The sequence below is a fragment of the Rhinopithecus bieti genome, unplaced genomic scaffold, assembly GCF_001698545.2.
Source record: "Rhinopithecus bieti isolate Rb0 unplaced genomic scaffold, ASM169854v2 scaffold_30973, whole genome shotgun sequence".
NCBI lineage: Eukaryota > Metazoa > Chordata > Mammalia > Primates > Cercopithecidae > Rhinopithecus > Rhinopithecus bieti.
The window spans coordinates 265,825-282,438 of record NW_016813372.1 but is presented as its reverse complement, the minus strand read 5'-3'; positions in this window follow the sequence as shown (position 1 = coordinate 282,438).

The following is a 16,614-nucleotide window of genomic DNA, read 5'->3' as shown; positions in this document are numbered from 1 at the left end:
CTCCTGTCTCAGCCTCCCGAGTAGCTGGGACTACAGGCCCCACCACCACGCCCAGCTAATTTTTTATTTTTAGTAGAGAGGGTGTTTCACCATATTGATCAGGCTGGTCTCGAACTCCTGACCGCAGGTGATCCACCCATCTCGGCCTCCCAAAGTGCTAGGATTACAAACGTGAGCCACTGAGCCGGCCCAGTAGTTCCACTTCTGATTATATATCCAAGAAATTAAAAATAGGGCCTCAAAGAGATATTTGCACATCAATGTTTATTGTAGCATTATTCACAATAGTCAAGAGGTGGATCCAAAATAAATGTCCATCTATGAATGAATTTATAAAGCAAATGTGGTGTGTATATACAATGGAATATAATTAGTCTTACAAAAGAAAGATATCTTGTCATATGCTACAACACAGAGGAACCTTGAGGAGATCACAAAAAAAAAAAAAAAAAAAAAACGAATACTGAATGATTCCATTTATATGATGTATATAAGGTAATCAAACTCAGAAAAACAGAAAATAGAATAGAAGTTGCTAGCACATGGGGTTGGAAGAAACAGGGATTTGTTCAATGGGTACTTATTTTCAGTAATGCAAGATAAAAAGTTCTTGAGATCTGCTATACAACAAAGTACATATAATTAACAATGATGTAACATACACTTGAAATTGTTAACAGGTTAAATTTATGTTATTTATATAATTTCAACATAAATAATTTAGAAAAATAACAGATAGGAAATGGGGAATACAAGAATCAGTACATCTGAAAATAGATTAATAGGAGTTAGTTATACAAACAATACAGAGAAAAGAGATAAAAATAAAAGAAATGCATATGGTCTAATAGAGTTGTAGAACAATAACATATGATCTAACATTTGTGTCTTTGGGGTCCCAGATGAGGCAGAAAAAAAGGGTATTGTTGAAACATATTTCAAATAGCAATATTCAAAAACCCCTCAAGTTTGGCAAAAGACATAAAACTACAGATTTGGGAATCATGCTAAATTTCAGAAAAGTACAACTCCCCACAAAAAATACTCAGACACATTATAATCAAAACACAAAGCAAAATCCTGAGGAAGAAAACAATGTGAGGAAAACAATCCTTTGCTTACAGGACAGCAATAATTTGGGTGACTGAAATTCTCGTCAGAAATCATGGAGAATAAAAGGAAGTGCCACAATATTTTTAAAGTTGCTAAAATGAACTCTGGTATTTATATATACAGAAAATATCCTTAAGGAATTAAGATGAAACAAAGACATTCTCAGACGAAAAAAAAGAAAACTCTTTGAAGTAAACCAACTTGCTCTAAAAGAATTTCTAGATAAAGTTTTTTAGCCAGAAGGAAAAATGATACCAGAATCTTAACATTTAACAAGTGAATAAATAACAAGAGAAATGTTTTGATATTTCATATTATTTCCCCCCCCCAAAAAAAAAAACATTCTCCTAAATTCCTACATTACCATGATTCAAAATTGTAGGACATAAAATTCATATTCATGTTCCTGTGGTTGTACAAGCTGGCAAGAGAAACAAAAGTAAGAGTAAGTGGAACGGTGGATAGAAATTTCAAGAGCTAAGAGAAACAACCGTAGCTATAAAACGAGGTAAAAGAATGTAGAAGGCACCGCAGAAATGATGCTTGATTGTGCAAATGTAGTGGTCCTGCCCTGGATATCTCACTCTGTCCATCATCCCTTCTAACTGGTATGACATAAAACTGAGAGTCAGTGAAGACACCATGCCCCCCCTGTCTCCTGACTTTGCCATGAACTCCCTGGGCCTTTGTTCTGTTTTTCCTGAGACTTGATCACTTTCAGTCACAAAGGTGGTGACATAATGAATGAATTTGCCAAGTTCTCGGAGGAGTTCACCAGCTTACGTTGTTGGTTCATCACTATCAAATTCCCCATGAGAACATGCTAACCTTGTTTAAGAATTATTTCAGCATTAAGTTCCACAGGTCATAATTATCCACAGGCAGCCTACCTGGAAGTGGATGTGAATCAGTGCCATGGAGCAACTTCCACCAACTAAATACTAGCACCCATATATCTGTGATTATTTTTCCAAAAGAAAATGAGAGTCAAACAGTATCAAAGAGCAGATGCTATGGAATTACAATAGAAAATTAACTAGCAATTAGAAAATATCAATGAAAGCAGTGAGAAAACTAATTGTACAAAAGAATACATAAACATAATATATTTCCCCCCCAAAAAAAGCTGGCTGTGAGATTCTAAATCAAAGTAATGGGAGGACATTTGTCAACAGTTACAAAGATGAATGATCTTGAAATCTGTGATGAACAGCTGTTTATTATTATGACATTAAAACAACCAGGAAACTTTAGTTCCTGAGAAATCACAGTAATAGTCAAGGTAACACATACGTAAATAATTATATTAACACAGATCTCTCTTTTTTTATTTTTCTCATTTGGTGTTTAGTTTGTTTAACAGTACTGGTGATTCATATACAAATAGATCACTCTACCTTTTACCCAGTTTATTACAATGGAAGTGTCTTGTAGAATTATAGTGCAATATCACAACCAGGATACCGACATTAATACAGTCAAGTTATAGGACATTTACGTCACTACAAAGATCCTGCTTGTCGCCCTTTTGTAGACACACACACTCTCCATATGCTCTCATTTTGAAGCCCCTGTAAACCATTAATCTGTTTTTCATTTGTGTAAATGTTTCATTCTAAAGATCTAATATAAGCAGATTTGTACAATATGTAATATTTTTTAGAATTAGATTTCTTATCTCTGATTAATACCCTGAATATTCTTCCAAGTTGATGTGTATGTCAATATTTCATTACTCTTTACTGCTGAGTGGTATTCCATGTTAAGGATGTATCATAGCTTGTTTCACCAATTACCCATTAAAGAAAAGACGGTTGTTTCTAGTTTAAGTGTATTATAAATAAAACTGATAGGTACATTCATGTACAGTTTTTTAGTTTGCATTGCTTTTGTTTTTGCATAAACATAATTTTTATTTATGTGGAATAAATACTCAGGAGTACAACAGTTTGGTCATGTGGAACGCGCATGCTTAGTTTTGTGAGAAGCTGCCAAATTGTTTTCTAGAGTGGTTGTGCCATTTTACACTCCCACCAGCTATTTATGAGTGATTCAACTTCTCCACATCCTCATAAACATTTGGCAGTTTTATTTATTTATTTTTTATTTTAAGCCATTCAGGTAAGTGATTAGTGGTATCTCTTTGTGGTTTTAATTTGCATCTGCCTAACAATTAATGATGGACATTTGATGCATTAATTGACAGTCATATAGCCTTTTGATTGAAGTGACTGAACATTACTACATCTCTTCAAGTCCTTTGCCCATTTTAAATGGACTTACTAGCTTTTTTTTATTATTGAGTTGTAAGTATTCTCTATATCTTCTGGATACAATTTTTTATCAGATCTATAATTTGCAAATATTTTCTCCCATTCTGTGAATTGTCTTTTCACTTTCATGATGGTGTTCTTTGAAGTACAACGATTTTAAATTTTGAAACCACTCTAATCTATCTATTGTTTTTCTTCCACATTTGTTCTTTTGGTGTTATACCTAAGAAAACATTACCTAACCTAAGTTCATGAAGATTTACTCCTGTATTTTCTTTTAAGAGTTGCATAGTTGAGCTCTAACATTTATATTTATGATTTTATGATTTCTTTTGAGTTAATTTTATATATGATTAGAAGTAGGGTTCACTTTCATTCATTCATTTACATGTGTATGTGCAGTTATTCTAGTATCATTTGCTGAAAAGACTATTCTTTCCCCATTCAATTGTTTTGGTGCCTTTGTAAACAAGAAGACCATAAATGCAAAGGTTTTATTTTGTGGATTTGTCAGTTTATCTTCATGCTAGTACCACACATTTTTGTTCCTGTGGCATTGTAGTAAGTTTTCAAATAGGGAATTATGTGTCCTATAACTGTTCTTTTTCAAGATATTGTGGGCAATACATATTGTTTTGAAATATTCTAAAATAAATTAAAAGTAAAATAATCAAAACCAAAATTTAAAATAAAATGAAAACACGTTTTTCATAGCATAGTCAGCCTTGGCCACATGTATAGTAACTAACATGTAATTCTTACAATTATATTCTTAGTCTTGAATTCTAAGAATAATATTCCATGAAAAAATAAGAAAATTTCATTTCATCTTTTAGAAATTAATATTGTTATGTTAACTATTTTACAAATGTTTAGGGTAGGAAATAGAAAGTGTATAAATGAAATTAGGAATAAAAGTATTCAGAGTAAAACTACAAAAAAGATTTACATTTGAAAAAATCTGTATTAGACTTGGAAAATTAAATTTTTATAATCAATTTTAAAATATATTTTCTAATCTTTACCACAGAGAGAACCTAGAAAATATGACACTCAGAAGCTATAAACTACATTCCACCCAGGTATTAATGTGAATAAAGAAACAGACTTTGGAGATTTAGTAAATACTCTATGATCGCAGGGGATTTTGTTGTGCCAAAGAGCAAGGACGTCTACAATAAATAGTAGGGTTTTCCATCTTACACCAGATACAGCTTTAAGCATGTCGCAATATTTCAATTTTGGAAAATATAAACATAAAACTAAATATTGATTGTCTGTTGGATTATTTAAGAGAGAAAAATATTTCCATTACTGGGAACACCATGACACAAACTACTTTCTACAAAAAAAAAAAAAAAAGCAGTAGATGAAATAAAGATTTAATACAACTTTCTATAAAAACCTGTTGTTCACATTGGTTCACATTTAGTGAATTCTTAATATAAATTTGTCGAGTAATTCACTTTTAAAAACATGGAGAGTACTAAGAAAATCATCATCTTGCTACTTATGTTGAAAGGATAGATTCAGGCAGAATCATCAACATAGGCTACAATCAATCGGTTGAAAGAGAATGCTTTACCATTATAGATATTACTTGCTATTTGAAAAGGGAACTATTTTATGAGCAAGAGAGCTGACCATCGTTACTTTAACAAAGTAATTAAAATTAGTATCACTGAAATTTAGACTTCCTAATAATGTGTGCTGCCTAATGAGATGCAATATTGAGTACCCAGAATCACTGTAAAGAATACTTGCCCAAATTTTTAAGCCTGAGTTGAATTAAAGTTAAGAGTTAATATCCACTTAGGATACATAGTTAAATAATATCACAGGGAAATAGGAAAATCCATAATATTTGATGCCTAAAAGGAAACTTGCCTGTTTGCTTTTAAAGTCACTGAAAAGAAAACCAAACATGTGAATATTATATTTTAAAAGAAATGAAGAGACATAACGACAGCAGCCAATGAACTATTCTGGATTCTCAATCCTAGTTTAAAAAAAAAAAAAAACTGTCATGTGTAAAAGCCAAATGCATACATTTGATTATAATAAATGATGTTAGAAAATTGTTCTTTTCCTTTGGTATGGAAATGATAAAGTGGTTATTGATGTAGGGCAGCATTCCACAAACTGTGGCCTGGAGCAAGGGAAAGCATGCTCATTACCAGTTATAAAATTTCGGGTCTCTTAAAGTAATTTCTCCTGTAATGCAACCCACTTCTGTGCATGTGTCACCCGGGTACCTCTCTGTTACTCCCATGAGATCTGGGGACAAGGGGAAGTGACGTGTATGTGCTGATGTCCATGCTACTTTCTGTGCCATGAGCAATACTTCTGTGATTCAGAAGTATTGTGTCTTCTGTTAGGTTCCACAAAACTGCAGCAAACTAAGAGGTTAACTTGTAGCCTAGTAAAATCTCAGAACCTTCACAAACTTGATAATCTGATGATCATATGTTCTTTAAAAATTACTGTATGTTTTCAGTTTCTAATAGAAAGCTTCAAAACATTTCTATAATTTTTTTTCTCTCGCTCCTCTAAAAAATAAAAGTTGGTGAAATCGCATGGGACTAATTTAGCATTCCATTCAATCACATTTGATTTGAATAAATGTAATATGTCAGCTTTTTAGGATACGCGTTAGCTATGAGACTTAGAGATAGTTTTTTTACAAGTAAAGAAGTTTCAATTCTTCCCTCATTTATTGGTTTCCTTAATGAATGAATCACAGATTTTACTTAAATGATTGTTAGTTTATAAAATGCAAGGTTTTTCCTTGTGCTTCCCCAATAAAAAATTTATTTAAGATATTTAATATTGGATTGTTTTAAGTGAAAAAAATACAACTTTATTATTGTGGTGTAGTAATCTTTAAATATATTGCTAAATTTGTTTCCTAATGTCTAACTAACTTAGAATTTTGCATCTTATTAAAATGAGGCATTTTCAATTTTTTTTTCACTCTGTCACCTAGGCTGGAGTGCAGTGGCATAATTTCGGTTAGCTGCAACCTCCGCCTCCCAGCCTCAAGTGATTCTCCTGCCTCAGCTTCCTGAGTAACTGAGATTACCGACACGCGCCACCACGCTCTAATTTTTATATTTTGAGTAGAGTTGCGGTTTCACCATGATGACCAGGCTGGTTTCGAACTTCTGACCTCAGGTGATCTGCCTGCCTTGGCCTCCCACAGTGCTGAGATTACAGGTGTGAGCCACCATGCTCAGCCTCAACTTTTAATGTTTTACTAGTTTTAATTTCAAGATGGAATTAGGTTTTAAAATACATTGGCGACAGAAGGGGCTTTGAGATGGCAGATAAGACATTTTGTACTCACTCCCTCCACTAAGAAGAAACAAAATAGTGAGTAGATAATCAAACTTCAAATATCATCCAAGAGAAAACACTAGAATTCAAGAGAAAAGTATCAGGAAATACCTAAAGCAAGGATGGAGAATGAAGCAAGGCAGCCTGCTTGGCCAGGGTGGGCTGAAAGCCGAGATAGACTCCCTAATATGGTGAAAGTATAAGTGACAGACTCTTAGTGTTCCACATTCTTTCCATAGACTCCTGTAATCCTAGCCATGAGGGAACCTCTTAACCCTCCTGGTCTCTGAAACTAACATAGGAAACTGCCAGGAGATGGTGTGATGGTGTTACTCCAGGGAGGAAGGTCTCTGTGGGTCCCACAGGCTTCCTGGACTTAAGCAGCTATAGCAAATTTCCACTTTAGAGCCCTTATAACCAGAAGATTGCTCACTGTTCTGGAGCTCAGGGGTGCTGTGGCTGAGGTACAAGAGAAATGTGGGCTGTTGTCACTTGGGCTGAGGTGAGAGTGACTACAGGCTATCACAGTGAGGGCTGGGGCATGACCAAAGCACAGGCTCCTGTACCAGGGGCTGAAGCATGACCAAGGCATGGTCTATCACCATTGCAAGTGGGGCAAGAGCAGCACTGGGAAAAATGTGTGAGTGGTGCATGCATTCCCCAACTGTCATCCTAGATTGCCACCACAAAACGTGGCACCACCCTTCCCAATGGCAAGGCAGTGAGTGGTGTGATTGCTGCCACTTCACATCTGAGCATTCTACAGTAGCCTGAGGTCTTTGCCTACCATGGCTGATGATGGTAGAGACGATTAAGGGGCCTGGGGACAAGCCTGCCCAGCCCAATTTTGTCTGTCCCAGCACTGCCCCACAGAACACAGTCCAGGGGACAGAGGATTACCCAGCCAAGTATAAAATTAGTGGCACCTGAATCCTCCTCCCCAGGGGCTGAGTTTGGGACTAGCCATCAGGCTACTACCATCTAGCTGACACTTGCCTGCATATGCCACCTACAGGCCTGAAGACTGGCCCTAACTGCCCGTTGCAGCCATAACCAAAACCAGTATGCATTGCTCAGGTCCCAAAGGGTGGTCCTAGCACTGTCATTTCCATTGTCTATCCCATGCTGTCTGACAATGAGCCCAAGAACCTGCCCACACACCTAACCCACTGCTGCCACTACTGTCATTTAACAAAGCCACCTAGAAGCTCAGTAATTCACCTGATTGTATCTGCTAACACCAGATGCTAACACCAAATGCTGGCCTTTGGCCCAAAGACATGCCTGCTCAGCCCATTGCTGCCACTATGGACCCTGAGGCCTGGCCTATATAGTGTCCTAACCTCCAGTAAAACTTCACCACAGCATCTATTAATTAATAACTGAACCCTTAGCCCCTGAAGTGAGTAGATACCACAAAAACCACTAAGGCTGTTTATAGCTGAAGAAATCATATAGAGGCCATAACACTACATGCACCCAGAATCGAAGCCAAAGTGCCATACCCAACCAAGACCACGGAAAAATCTTTGGGAAAATGTTCACTCCATGAAAGAAAAATTCAAAAATTGAAAGAAGCAACTATTATACAGGGTGTACAGGTATCAACATAAGGGCACAGGAAACACAAGCAAGAACTTATGATACCTCCAAAGGAACATAATAATCCTCTAGAAACAAATCTCAATTAAAAAGAAATTCATGAAACTCTTAAAAAGTATTCAAGTTATTGGTTCTACAGAATCTCAGTAAAATACATGAGATTTCTGACAAACAATACAAGGAAATCAGAAAAACTATTCAAGATATGAATGAGATATTTAGCAAAGATATAAAATAATATGAAAGAGATATTTAAAAATCAAACAGAAATTTTGGAAATGAAAACCTCATGAATAAAATACAGAATACATTAAAAATCTTCAATAATAGAGTAGATTAAGCAGAAGAAATAATTCCAAAACTTGAAGACAAGTGTTTAGAAATAACCCAATCAAACAAAAATAAATAAAAACAATTAAAAAATGAACAAAGTCTTCATGATATATGGCACACCATGCAACAACCAAATATACAAACTATGTGTCCCAGAAGGCAAAGAGAGAACTGAAGTTTCAAAAATCTAATAATAATTTAAAACTTCCCAAATTTAGCAGGAGATTTAGACATCTAAATACAGGAGGCTCTGAGATTCTCGTCTAATTACAGGAGGCTCTGACATTTAACACCATGAAAAAGCACAAAAGTGTACAACTCACTTGTAAAGCAAATATACAAATAAGAAAAAGAAAGACTCGATACCAGATCAGAAAACCACCAAACCACAATGACCATTAATAAGAGAGGAAAAAAAAGGGAATAAAGAATACACAAAACAACCAGAAAACAATTAACAATAAAACACAAATAGACCAGGTGCTGTGGCTCACATCTGTAATACTAATACTTTGGGAGGCCAAGGTGGGTGGATCACCTGAGGTCAGGAGTTCGAGACCAGCCTAGTCAAAATGGTGAAACCCTGTCTCTACTAAAAAATACAGACATTAGCTGACTGTGGTGGCATGTGCCTTGTAATTCCAGCTATCCATGAGGCTGAGGCCAGAGAATCGCTGGAACCTGGGAGGCAGAGGCTGTAGTGAGCTGATATCCTGCCAATACACTCCAGCCTGGGTGACAGAACAAGACTTTTGTCTCAAAAAAAAAAAAAAAAAAAAAAAAAAAAAAAAAAAAAAAAAAAAATACACACACAAAAGTAAAACCTTATCAATAGTAATCTTGAATGTAAATTAATTAAAATATATACTTAAAAGATATAGACTGCCTGAATAGATAAAACAAACCGAAGACAAAATGAGATTCAATTATATGTTGCCTAAAAGAAATATCCTTTACCTGTAAAGAGGCAAATAGATTGAAAGCAAAGGTATAGAAAAAGATATTCCACACAAATAGAAGCTAAGCAAGCAAGAATAGCTATACTTATATCACATATAAGAAACTTTACTTCAAAAGCCATTTTAAAAAGATAAAGAAAGTCATTATAAAGTGATAAAGGCATCAATGCAGCAATGGAATATAACAATTATAATTATATATGTACTCAACACTAGAACACCCAGATTCAGAGCAAATGTTACCAGTTCAAAAGGAAGATACAGACTTTGATAAAATATAAGTGGGGAACTGTAACACCATACTTTCAGCATTAAGCAGATCACCAATACAGAAAATCAAGAAAGAATGTTGCATTTAAATCGGACTCTAGAATAAATAGACCTAATAGAGATTTACAGAACATTTTATCCAACAACTTGAGAACACACATTCTTCTCATTAGCACACAGAGCCTTCTCTGGGACAGAGCCTGTGTTAGGTCACACACACACACACACAAAACTCAACACATTAAAAAAATAGAAATCATATTAAGTATCTACTCGGGCCACAGTGATACAAAACTAGAAACTTATACTAGGAGGAAATTTGAAAATTATACAAATATATAAAAATTAATAAAGGCATGGTGCAGTGGCTCACACCTGTAATCCCAGCACATTGGGAGGCTGAGGCAGGCAGATTACCTGAGGTCGGGGGTTCGAGATCGGTCTGACCAACATGGAGAAACCCCACCTCTACTAAAAATACAAAAAAAAAAAAAAGAAAAGAGTAGGGCGTGGTCTCTCACATGCCTGAAATCCCAGCTACTCAGGAGGCTGAAGCAGGAGAATCACTTGAACTCAGGAGGCAGAGGTTGCGTTGAGTCGAGATCGTGCCATCGTACTCCAGTCTGGGCAACAAGAGTGAAACTCCATCTCCAAAAAAAAAAAAAAAAAAAAAAAAAAAAAAAAAACAACGCTGTTGCACCCCATTGTGTCAATGAAGAAACTAGGATGGAAATTAAAAACAAAATTCTTGAAACTAACGAAAATGAAAGGAAAATATAACAAAACGTTTTTGAGACAGAAAGCAGTACTAAAAGGAAGTTTAGAGCAATAGCCACCACATCAAAATGTAGGAAGATTTCAAATATAAAAATCTAATGATATACCTCAAGGAATTAGAAAAGCAAAGATAAACCAAACTCAAAATTAACAGAAGAAGATAAATATTAAAGGTCAGAGATAAACAAAATACAGGCCAAAATAATAATAATACAAAAGAACAAGGAAATGAAAAGTTCTTTAAAAAGACAAATAAAATTAATAAATGGGTAGACAAACTAACCCATAAAGAGGAGCAACAACCCAAAATAAGCAAAATCAGAAAGGAAAAAGGAAATACTACAACTGATACCACAAAATTACAAAAGATTAACTGAGACTACTATGAACAACTATACCCTAACAAACTTGAAAATCTAGAGGAAAGAGATAAATTCCCAGAAGCATATAACCTACCAAAACCGAATCAGGAAGAAATAGAAAACAAACAAACAAACAAACAAAAAAACAAAAACAGACTAATAATGAGTAGTAACATGTAATCAGAAATTAAAAATACATCTTCCAACAACAACAACAAAAAACCCAAGCCCAGATAGATTCACTGTCAAATTCAACCAAATGTATAAAGATGAACTAATATCAACCCTCCTAAAAATTATTTCAAAACATTTCACTCCAACTCATTCTTTGAGTGACAAACAACAAGATAATCTGCTATCAGCATTACTTGGAGAGCAAAACCAGACAAGGGCATACCACAAAAAGAAAACTACAGACTGATATCCTTAATCAATGTACATGCAAAACTCCTCAGCAAAATACTAGCAAACTAAATATATCACATTGAAAAGAACATACCATGATCAAGTGGGATTTTTCCCCAAGGATACAAGGATGGTTCAACATACACACATCAATAATTGTGACACATCACATCAACAGAATGAAGGACAAAATCTATATTATTTTCCCAACAATTGAAGAAAAAGCATTTTACAAAATCCAATGATCCTTTTATGATAAAAGCTCTCTAAAACTAGGAATAGCGGAATCATATATTCAAATAATAATGGTCATTGATGACAAACCCACAGCTAACATCATATTAAATGGACAAAATTGAAAGCTTTTCCTCTAAAAACTTGAACAAGACATGGATGCTCACTTTAACCACATCTATTCAGCATAGTACTGGAAGTTCTAGTTAGACCAACTAGGAGAGAGAAAGAAATAAATGGCATCCAAATCAGAAAAGAGAATGTCAAATTGTCCCTCTTTGCCAATGACAAGATCTTATATTTAGAAACATCAAGACTCCACCAGAAAATTATTAGAACTGATAAATATTTAATAACATTGCAGGATACCAAATCAGCATAGAAAAATCAGTGGCATTTCTATAAACCAATAATAAAATAGCTGAAAAAAATCAAGAAGATAATTCTGTTTACAATAGCTACACCTAGGAATCTATTTAACCAAAGAGTGAAAGATCTCCATAAGGAAAACTGCAAAACATTGATAAATTGAAGAGGACACAATCAAATGGAAAGACATCCCATATTCGTGAATCTGAATAATCAATATTGTCAAAATGACCATACTATCTAAAGCAATATACAGATTCAATGCAATCCGTATAAATATATGTACATCATTTTTCACAGAAATAGGGTAAAAAATCTTAAAGTGAATATGGAACACAAAAGTGCCAAAATAGACAATGCAAACCTTAGAGGGAAAGAAATAAAGCTGCAGACATCACACTATCTTACTTCAAAATATATTAAAAGGATGTAGCAAATGAAATATGGTATTGTTATAAAAATAGGTATTTAGACCAATGGAATAGAATAGAGAACCCATAAACAGATCCTTACATCTACAGTGAACGAATTTTCTACTGAGAGCCAAGAGCATATGCTGGGGAAAGGACAGTCCCTTCAGTAAATGGTGCTGCAGAAACTGGATATCTATATGCAGAAGAATCAAAGTGGACTACATTACTCACTATGTACAAAAGTCAATATTTCTAATACAAATATTAGAAAAAAAAACAGGCAAAACTCTTCAGGACATTGGGCTTGGCAAACAATTCATGGCTAGAACTCCAAAAGCACAGACAATAACAACAAAAATAGACAAATGTAATGATATTAAAACAAAAAACTTCTGCACATGAGTAGAAACTATTGACAGAGTGAAAAGACAATCTCTTGAATGGGAGAAATTATTTGCAGACTATTCATCCAAGAGGAGACTAATATCCAGAATATACAAGGAACACAAACATCTCAAAAAAAAACAACAAAATCAATCCCACTAAAAATGGGCAAAAGACATGAATAGACAGTTCTCAAAAGAAGATACATGAATGGCCAACAGATATATGAAAAAATGCTCAACATCATCTATCAGAAAGGAAAAGTGTAATTCAAAACCACAATGAGATAACGTCTCACCCCATTTAGAATGGCTATTATTTTTTTAAAAAGAAACAAAATAACAGATGCTAGCAAGGATGTGGAGAAAAGGGGACTCTCATACACTGTTGGTGGGAATGTAAATTAGTACAACCACTATGGAAACAGCATGGAGACTTCTCAAAAAATTTGAAATGGAACTATTCTATGACCCTGCAATCTCACTATTTGGCATCTATTTAAAAAAAAGAAATCAGGATATGCCGGGTCTGTCCTGCAGACCCTGGTCAACAGATGAAATGAGCACTCAGACACAGGTATGCACTGTAAGAGCAGCTAGGTGACTGCCTGGCTCTAGTGTCCAGAGAGCAGCCCTGAGAAGCTGGAGCTGCTTGTTTTTATTCAGTGCAGGCACAATGCCAAAAACCTGGAGTCAACACAAGCTGTAGGTAATTAACATTTATTGTTCCCCTTTCAGGGAATATCATGCAGATAATCAAAGTTAGTTCCTAGTCAACATAAGTAAACAAGCTTGTTTAAGATAAATTCCTCCACACTCCCTTGTATCTACTTCTTGCCCTCTGCCTGAGGATTATAGAACAGCTGCCTTCAGCTATTCTTTCTCAGGGTTCTACAGAATCTTCTGACCTTTCAGAAGGTTTGCATCCTTTCCCTATAGTTTTCCCACCACTCTGACTGATCCCCCACAAGGATATCAAAGGGATATCTGCATTTCCATGTTTATCACAGCAGTATTCATAGTAGCAAAGATAAGGAGTCAATCTGAGTGTTCATCAATAGATGAATGGATAAAGAAAGCATGCTATGCACACACACATACAATTTAATAATATTTCACCATAAACAAAGTAAGAAATTCTGTCATTTGCAGCAACATAGATGAAATAGAAGGTTATTACATTAAGCAAAACAAGCAAGGCACAGAAAGACAAATATTGCATGTTCTCACCTATATATGGGAGCTAAAAAATTTGATATCATTACAGTAGAGTAAAATGGTAAATACTAGATGTTGGGAAAAGATGTAGGGAAGTGGAGATAATGAGAGGTTGGTTAACGGGTACAAACACAGATAAAAGGTTTAAGTTCTATTGTTTGAAAGCAGAGTAGAGTGACTATAATTGAAAACAATGTACTGTATATATCAAAGCAACTAGAAGAGGGGACTTGTATTGTTTCCAACACAGAAATGATAAATACTCAAAGTAATAAATATCTCAAATACCTTGAACTAATCATTCTATGCATGTAGCAAAATATCATATGTATTCCATAAATATATAAAACATTATGTAGCATTAATAAATAATGAAAACAAATACATTGGTGTATGTTTTATCTATTCTCTGCTTTTAGCAGATTAAATAACAGAATAATTATTTTATATGTGTAAGATGGAAAATTATTAATTTATTTTCTGTTAAATTTTTGTCTGATTTATATGTTGTCCTTAATATAATCAGGCTCATAGAGGTTTCATAATTTTGGTATAAAACTGTACATAGAATCCACAATTCATGCATAATATTAGTAGAAAATAAAATATTGGTGTAAATAATTCATCTGTAGAGTAGATGAACTCCACAGAAAATCATCTCTTCCTTTAACCATATTAATAATGTGTTAGGAAATAAAATTAATTACTGACATTTGAAATTATGATTACTTTGTGGAATATACATAAACAAAAACAGGATTTATAGAATACTAAAAGGCATATCAAAATAAGATTCAAATATGTGTCAATAAGATATTTAAAAATGTATGTATATGTAGTTTGATATTTTACACAGCTTTATATAAGCGCCCGCGACACTTCCCGCACTCAGACAATCTCTCAGACTTTTTCCTATTTAAATATCTTCTAAAACCACGCTCGGCTCATCCTCGCGCGCAACATATTTATTCTACAGCGCCCGCCACGAGTACGCACTGGCCTATTTCTTCCTAAAAGCTAAAAAATAGTGTTTTTAAATTTTTATACATTTTCAAAGTATAAGTCTGGAAAGTATTTTTTAGACCTTCATATTTATTTTTAAATATTTCTTGCATGTATAATATCATGCCTAGATCTATGGAAACTATTTAATAATTATATTTGTGAGGGGCTACTTAATAATAAAACATACTGATTCTAATAAATTTGTATTATATATTTTGAACATTCTGAAGGTGTATTTATATTTTAGCAAAATATTTTCTTTGCAAATTTTATTATTTACTAATATTTATTTGCCAGTTAAATTCATCAGAACCTTCACATAAAAACATTAAATAGCAGTGAGAAATAGATATTCTTTTATTTATTCAGTTTATTCAAGTGAGTCTTCTCAAGATAGCAATGAATTACATGCACACATTATTGATAATTCTATGTATTTTGTGTGAAGGGATTAGCTAATATTTATATAGCAGTTTAAAATATTTTATTCAAACATCCATATGTAATACATCATATAAATATTTCATCATAAGTTGTTTTATGAAACAATGGTATCTCTATTTTACATGTGTTAAAATCAAGATATAGAAAATTTACGTAACTAACTTGCCATTGTACCACATATTTTGTATATGTATATGTATTTATATGCATATATGTATACTTATATACACATATGTGTTTTAATATATGTGTATAAACTCATATGTATATCTTTATGTATGTGAAGAATTATGTGGTCTCTATGTCTTCATTGAGGTTAGTGAACAATTTTCTAAGTAGCAATGAAAATAGAGCATAACTGGAATAGTTTCAGCATTTAATGGGAGATGAGGCATGAAGACAAGTAGTTCAAATCTCTTGTGGATTATGAGAAGGAAGAGAGCAGAAAACAAAACATAACATTTTTTAATTTATAAAATAACACTTCCTTAGTAAAATCTTATCAAAATATTTTCAGCAATATTGCTATTTTTTAATGTATATCAGGAACAATATATTTTGGCTAATTATATTTTATTTCAGGAATTCAACAATGGTCTTCTTTACAGTTAACTTATTAAGAATATGTACATACATAAATTATTTTAATAATTTTAATGAATTAATCTGATTAAATAATACATTTTTGAATCTTCTCTAATTTTCTTGTGTAAACATAGCCAAAATTCTATCTCAAATTTTCTCCTGTCTACTGAATTCAAGAGATAGCCCTCTATTCATGAACAAGATAAATATACCTGCTTTTACATCATGACTTGAATATTGTTTGGGAAATTTACTTACTATAATAAAAAATAAATATTAAAAGGAGGGTATATGAACAAAATAATGGTTACGTTTAACTGAACATTTCTAATTTTAGTGTATAAATGTATATTTGTGCCTGTATTATTTAGTTTGGAAGCTGAATAAAAGATGCAATGAAAATTTTATTTTCTGATATGAAATAATGAAAACCATAACTAAAGGAATATACTAAGTATGGAAGAAATTTAATGTATTTATAAAATATTTAGGAGGTAGCATCAAAAATATTTCTTGACTGTTTTAATGTCAAT